Here is an 8,610-nt window from a genome sequence, read left to right as displayed (position 1 = left end):
CATGGGGCATTTTTAGTCTGATGACCATATTATATATTACTCTGGAGATGAAAAGACAAGGAAAAATGGGGTTGCCTTTATAGTAAAAAAAGTTATTTCTAGATCCACCTTGAAGTACAACATCGTGAGTGGCAGGATCATATCCATACGCTTACAAGGACATGCTACTAGGAGAGGCTATTCCTTGAAAAATCATATCATGCTTGGAAGGGTTGAGGGTCAGCAAAAGAGAGGAAGATTACCAATGAGATAGATTGGTATGATGACTGTAGCAACAGGCTCAAGTGTATCAGAGAGGGTGGAGATGGCACAGGATAGTACAGAATTCAGACCTACTGTTCATAGGTTTGCTATGAGTTGTACTTGATTCGAAAGCACTTAACAGCACTACAACATGTTGAAATATTGAGTGAAGAATATGTGCACATATTAATAACCTCAGACTGATCGAACTTTATGTCCTTTTCATTATTATACCACAACTTTAATAACCATTATTCCCACACATATTCTCTAATTTCTGTGTGTCCATGTTCAGAAAATTGAGTAGTTCTTTTGTAGCATAGTGTACCTCTTCCTAGATCACAATCTGTACTTCATATTAGGGGCTTTCTGAGATTTTAGTCTCAACACTACTGACTAGAACGTGGAATGTGAGAAGTATGAAGCAGGAAACTTGAAGATTGTTAAGGAACAAATGGAAAGCATAAATATTGACATAATAGATATTGGCAAAATGAAATGGATTGACATGGGACATTTTTAATCAGACAATCATATGATCTACTATACTAGAAATGAAAAGGTGAAGAAAGATGGTGACACATTCATAGTTTAAAAGATCATTTATAGATCCATCTTGAAATACAATATTGTGAGTGACAGGATAATATCCATACACATACAAGGAAGGCCTGTTAATACTACTATGTTTCAAATATATGCACTAACAACCAGAGCCAATGATGAGGAATTAGATTATTTCTACCAACTTTTGCAGTCGGAAATCGATCGAACATAGAATCAAGATCATTTTATAATAATGGGTGATGGAATGCAAAACTTGGGAATAGGCAAGGAGGATCAGTAGTGGGGAAGCCTGGACTCAGTGACAGAAATGAGGCTGGAGATAGAATCATAGAATTCTGTACAGTCAATGACCTATTTATTGCAAATACCTTTATAAGAAACATAAACAGCAACTATACATGTGGACTTCACCTGTTGGTCTATACAGGAATCAGATTGACTATATCTGCAGTGTGTGGGGGGGGAAATCAATGAAGAAGCTCAATATCATCTGTGGAAACTAGGCCAGGTGCCGATTGTGGAACAGACCATCAACTACTCATATGCAAGTTCAAACTAAAGCTAAAGAAAATAAAATTAAATCCACAAGAACCAAAGTTTGACCTCAAGTCTATCCCACCAGATTATAAAGACCATCTCAGGAACAGATTTGAGGCCTTGAACACTAATGAGCAAAGCTGTGGGACGATATCAAGAATATCATCCATGAAGACTACAAAAGGACTGCAAAGACAGAGGAGGAAGAAAAGACCAAGGCGGATGTCAAAAGAGACTAAATATTGCACTAGAGCACCGAGAAGCCAAAACAAAGTGAAGAAATAAAGAACAGAAGATTTCAAAGGGCAGCATGGGAAGGCAAAGTATTATAATGAAATGTACAAAAAGCTGGGATCAGAAAATCAAAAGGAACAAACTCGTTTGGCATTTCTTAAGCTGAATGAACTGAAGAACAAGTTTAAGCGTTAAACTGCAATATTTAAAGATAATGAGGGTGGAATGTTGAATGACCCTGGAAGCACTAAAAGAACATGCAAGAAGTACATATAGTCACTGTACCAAAAAAGAATTGGTTGACAGAAGAATTTAAGGAAACAACTTCTCTGAAGGAACTGGCATAGATGGAATACCAATTGACATATTTTAGCAAACATATGCTGTCCTGGACACACTCACCAAATTATGCCAAGAAATCTAGAGGGCAGCCACCTGGCCAACTGACTGGAAGACCTCTAGATTTATTCCCATTCCAAAAAAGTGACCCAGCAGAGTGTGGAAATTATTGAACAACAGCACCAATATCACACATAAGCAAGATACTGCTGAAGGTTACCCCAAAACAACTGGAACAATATATAACCAGAGAACTGCCAGATGGGTAAACTGGGTTCAGAAGAGGCTGTGGCACTAGGGACATTATAGCCAATGTTAGGCTGTGGCACTAGGGACATTATAGCCAATGTTAGATGGATCTTAGTTGAAAGCAGAGAGTACCAGAGAAATGTCTATCTGTGCTTAGTTGACTATGCAAAGGCATTTGATTGTGTGGATAATAACAAATTGTGGCTACCCTTGAGAAGGATGGGAATCCTAGAACACTTGATTGTGCTCATGTGAAACCTATCCTAATACCAGGAAGCAGAAGTCAGAACAGAGCAGGGAAATACTGCATCATTCAGGATCAGGTATGGTGTGCATCAGGGATGCATTCTGTCTCCATATCTTTTTCAATCCAAATGCAGAACAGATGATTTGGGAGGCTAGGCTCTATGAGGAGGAATGTGACATCAGGATTGGAGGAAGACTCATCAACAACCTACATTATGCAGATGACACAAACTTGTTTTCAGAAACTGAAGAGGACATGAGATGTTTGCTGCAGAAGGTCAAGGTCTGTAGTCTTCAAAATTAATTGAAGCTCAACATAAAAAAAGAGATTCTCACCACTAGGCCAATTGGTAATATCATGATAGATGGAGAAGAGATTGGCATTTTTAACAATTACAGCTTGATTCTTTCCATAATCAACACTCTTGGCACTAGCAGTCAGGAAATAAAAATATTAATTGAATTGGGGAAATCTGTTGTGAGGGACCTCTCCAGAATACTGAAGAGCAATGATGTCAGTCTGGAGACTAAGGTGCACCTGATCCAGGCCATGGTTTCTTCAGTTATTTGATATGCATCAAAGACCTGGATGATGAAGGACTACAAATTATCAAAGAAGAAACAATGCCTTTGAGTTGTCGTGCTGGAGAAGAGTGTTAGACATACCATGGACTGACAAGAGAACAAACAGGTCTGTCTTGGAGAGAGAGAGAAACCAAGTAACTTCTTGGAGGCAAGGATTTTGAAGCTCCATCTCATATTTTGGGCTTGTTGCCAGGAAGGACCAGTTCTTGGAGAAGGACATCATGCTCAGAATGGTGGAGAGACAACGCAAGTGAGGAAAATCCTGGATAAGACAGTTTGATTCAGGGACTAGGGTAATAGGTGTATCAGAGACAATGAGATTGGCTTGGGAAAGGGCAGAGTTCAGCGCTTTTGTACACAGAGTTGCTATGAGTCATAGGCGACTCAACATCACATAACAACAAACAACATAGATTTAGAGGCAAAAATGAGTAACAGTGGTGTTGGTTCCTGGGAACCTTGAGTAACTCTTGTAAAACATCTGTTTTAGCCTATGCCCCAGTCAATACCTCAACCACAGAGAAAAGTTCATTACACAGGTGTAAATCACATGGGGAGGAGATTGCCTGTCTTTCTTCCAAAAAGAATCTGGTAAATTCAAACTACCTGGATGTCTAGGAGAACAAAAAGGTTCCACCTGGAGAGGATGAAACCAGGCTACTCTTTGGAGGCAAGGGTTCTGAAGCTTCATCTGACATACTTTGGATATGTTGCAAGGAGGGACCAGTCCTTGGAGCATGCTTGGGGCAGTAAATGCCACAGGAGGAGATTGCCCATCTTTCTCCCTCAATGCAGTTGGTGGACTTGAACCACCTGCTTTTTGGTTAAGAGTACAACTCCTTATCCACTCGACCACCACAGCTTCATAACTCACACTAGACTATAGTATATCAGTAATCATGAGGATGGTGCAGAATAGGGCAAGATTCAGATCTGTTGTTCATAGGGTTGCTATGGGTAGTTCATAGATTCAACAGCACCTAACAACACTGCACACAGGCAGACTAACTGTGTCTTTGATGGCCAAGTAACTGTAAGACTTCCATGAATGAGAACTTCACTCAGTACTATCTATGGTTTAACATTCAACTGCAGCTGCAAAAGGTACACAGTGTGGACAAAGTGAAAGCCATTATTATTTAAAAATATTATTCTTTAAAAATAGTTTAATAAATGGTACACAATAGGAAGATATTACTTATAAGGACCAGTCTTGGCACCTAAATGTAGCTCATTTTGTAGTACCATCAAATTAGTCATGTGGTTCAAAAAAATGACTAATTCTTTTAAGCTGCTTCTGTCAATAGTAAACAGACAAATCACTTGCAAGACTTCAGCCTGACCAATCATTTTGTGAGAATTGCATACCCAGGACCAGAAAGGCTATATAAGAAAAGTTCATTGCACTGAAATTGCCACTAATGGAGAGCTCTGGTGGCCTAGTGGTAAGAAGCTGCGCTGCAAATCCAAAGGCATGTGGTTTGAATCCACCAGCTACTCTGAGGGAGAAGGATGAGCATTCTCCTCATGTGCAATTAACTGCCTCTGAAAACCCACTAAAGGGCCAGATATGGGTCAGTTCCAACTCAATGGCACACAACAACAACAATGGCAGATATGTCTAAGGATCATAGAAGAGTCAATGCCTTTGAGCTGTGGTGCTGGAGAAGTGTATTGAACATACCATGGACTGCCAAGAAAACAAACACGTCTGTCCTAGAGAGGATGAAATAGGGTTGCTACTTGGAGGCAAGGATTTTGAAGCTCTGTCTCACATATTTTGGACATGTTGTCAGGAGGGACCAGTCTTTGGAGAAAGGATATCATGCTTAGAAGTGTAGAGACTCAGCACAGGAGAGGAAGACCATGGATGAAATGGATTGGCATAGTAACTATGGCTATGGAGGCAAGTATGTCAGAAACAGTGAGGTTGGCTCAGGACAGGGCAAGGTTCAGAGCTATGGCTGCTACGAAACGTAATCGACTTGATGGCACATAACAACAACAATCGCAGATGACTTTCGTTATCTCCCTTAGCAGTTTCCATTCCCCCTCTGCAGCCTTAACTCTGGACAAGAATACCCATTCATTTATCCCTTTAAAACAAATCTTTCCCTCATCTGTTTCAATGCAGTATACATCATTCCTCTCCTCCTTTTCTGTCTTCCCTCAACCATGTCAGTCCCGTTTTACAACAGTGACCCTATACAATATCCTTTTGTGACTGAGATATTTCCCTCAGCATAATGTCCTCTAGGGTCATCCACTTTGTATAATATTTCATGAGTTAATAAAGGCCTTTTTGTGACTCACTTTTACTTGTTTTAATGCTTTCAAGATTCATTCATATCATAACTTGCAGTACTACTTCATTACATTTTATGGCTACATAATATTCTAATATGAATATGCCTTTTACTATGTTTTTATCAATTGATAGACTTTTGGGATTCTTTCCACTTTTTTTAATTTTTTTGTTTTATAATACGTTTTTCATTCTTGTGGACATATACTTAGAAGCGGAATTTATGAATCATATGATATTTCTATGGTCAGACTTTTTTTTTTCCATATCATTGAATCAGATCCCATTGGCACAGGAGGAGATTGCCCCTCCTACTCCAGCAGAGCATCTGGTGGATTCAAACCACACGGTAATGGGATTGCAGCGCAGTTTCTTGCCATTAGGCTCCCAGAGGCACTGCCTCAAGTTTTTTTAAAAAAATCTATCAAATTTTTCCACATCCTTATTAGCATTTTATATCTGTCTTTTTATATTATTATTGTCACTTGAGTGGATGATTAGTGGTATCTCACTCAACCATTGAATGACATCATTGTTGATGTCAGATGGATTTTGACTCAAGGAAAAGACCAGAAAGATGTTTACCTGTGTTTTATTGACTCCTCAGAGGTATTCAATTGTGTGAATCTTAATAAATTATGTATAAAAATGAGAAGAATGTGAATTCCAAAACACTTAATTGTACTCATGTGGAACCTGTACAAGAACCAAGAAGCAGCCATTTACTGTGTGTTTAAATCGACATGTTTTAAAATCAGGAAAGATGTGAGCCAGGGGTGTATCCTTTCAACATACATATTCAATCTGTGTGCTCAAGTAATAGTCTGAGAAACTGTACTGCATAAAGATTAATGTCACATCAGATTGATGGAAGACTCATCAATAACTTTAATTTTTTCAGATGACACAACCTTGGTTACTAAAATCCAAGATGACTTGAAATAGTGACTGATGAAACTCAGACTATAACCTTTTTTATGGATTAAACCTCCACATCAAGAAAACAAAATCCTCATAACTGGACCAATAGACAGCATCATGATAAAAGGAAAAAAGATTGAAGCTGTGAAGGATTTAACTTTACTTGCGTCCACAATCAACATCCATGGAAGCAGCATAAAAGTAAAAAAGTTGAAAGACTTATTGCATTGAGCAAATCAGCTACCAAGGACCTCTTTAAAGTGTTAAAGAGTAATGATGTTAGTTTAAAGATTAAGGTGTGCCTGATCCAAGCCATGGTATTTTTAACTACTTCACATGGCTGTGAAATTTGGAAATAAAGAATACTGAAGAAGAATTAATGTCTTTGAATTGTGATATTATTAAGGCATATTTAATATACTGCTGTTGTTGTTCTTGTTATGTGCTGTCGAGTCGTTTGCGACTCATAGCGACCCTATGTACAACAGTGGACAGTCAAAAGAAAAAAAACCTCTTTGAAAAAAATGGAGCCAAGGTGTTTTTCTTCCATACTTTGAACATGCTATGAGAAAGGGCTAGTCCCTGAAAAGAACATTATCCTTGGAAGAATAGATAGTAAACTAATGAGAGGAGGACCTTCAGTAAGATGAACTGATGCATTGCAACAATGGATTTAAAAAATTGTGAGAATGGTGCAGGATTAGGCAAGGTTTTGATCTGTTGTACATAGGGTTGTTATGAATCTGAGTTGACTTCATAACACCTAATAACAACAACTAATGATGTTAGGCATCTTTTCATGTGCATATTGACTATTGGCAATTTGTATTTCTCCTTTGGAAAAATGTCCATTCAAATCCTTTACACACTTTAAAATTGAATTCTTTTCATCCTATTTTTGATTTGTAAGACTTCTTTATATATTCTTGATACAAGGTATGTCTTAATTATTGTAAAAGAGCAAGGGCCATGTGGGGACGGCCATATCTGACCTTTACCACCTTCATAAAGGGAAACTGTCCCTGTCAACAGCATCAATAACACAAAGCCAATTCCCCTGAGATCAGGCATGCCTCCACATTCCAGTACCTCTCTCTACTTATCTCAACACTAATCTTACTGCTTTACTGGGTCCAAAATCTGGTGTGATAGCTCACAAACCACACAGAACTATGTTGAGGAAGTCAAAAGGTTACAGTTCAGTTAACAGCAGATTACACTTAGGACACTTTCCAAGATGTGCTCACAGGCACCCCAACCTTGAACTTTCTGGCTTAAAGCTAGTGTTACAAAGTTCTGAGTCCACAAATATGGATTTATGGGGGCGCACACGCACACACACACACGTTGTCTAAAAACTTAGGCAAAGGCTCTTAGCTTAGCTCTGGTTCTTTCTGGGGTGGGGGCAGGGGCAGGTAGCAGTTGATTCTCATGTAGATTCTCTGGTTCTCTGCTTAGCCATGGCTGCTGTTGCTGCTGTAAGTCTACCTGGCACAGAATATCTGGTCCTGAAGGGTGTCTACTGCATGCCTACGCCTTTGCTGATATTGAGAGAGAGACTCTCTACTGCTGGAATTTCTCAAATTTGTTGGCAAGACTAGCCAATCCCCTTGTAGATTGATGAGACTGGCCATCACCCTCTGGATAGGCTAACACACACTATTCACATATCCCTACCCATCCACATCCCAGAGCCAGGTTCAGTGGCTGGGAATCTAGTGCTTCTAAGTAGAAACATCATACATGGGTGGTCTTAACTGTAATTTTCTATTTTCTCACAGGAGATTAGAAGTCCTAATTAAGGGCTTTGGCTTTAGGGAAAGGTTGGGATATTCTCTCTCTCTTCCCCCACCCCTCTTTATCAGCTCAGGGAAAGTCCTCTTTTTTCGATTTCTGTTCCTCAGTTCTTTATATAGACCTTTATATAGTTCTTTATAGACCTTTGTATAATGTGATATCTATCTTTCCCTATCTCAGCTTACTTCTCTCTGCCAAATCTGCTTGTTTATATCTCAAAGGCTATTGATTGCTTGCTTAAGAGCTGCCCAATACTAACTTGATTTCATAAACATAATAGAGAAAAATCTCATTTCCAAATGGGACCACATGCATGAGTATCAGAGTTGGGTTTTAAAAAAAAAAAGAGTTGGACTTTACAACAAATATTTTGTAGAACACAATTCAACTCATAACAAGTCCCTTATCAGATATGTTGTTGTTATGTGCTGTCGACTCAAATCCCTATGCACATCCAAAAACTTCTCCAACAGGGTAAAAAGGGAGGCCACTGACTGGGAAAAATTATTCGGTAATAACATATCAGATAAGGGACTTATATCCAGAATTTATTAAATACTTGAGCACCACAACAAGATAAAGGTAAA

This window comes from Elephantulus edwardii, unplaced genomic scaffold (genome assembly GCF_000299155.1).
Source record: "Elephantulus edwardii isolate Elephantulus edwardi_28Jun2011 unplaced genomic scaffold, EleEdw1.0 scaffold00464, whole genome shotgun sequence".
Lineage (NCBI taxonomy): Eukaryota > Metazoa > Chordata > Mammalia > Macroscelidea > Macroscelididae > Elephantulus > Elephantulus edwardii.
This window is presented reverse-complemented; position numbering follows the sequence as displayed.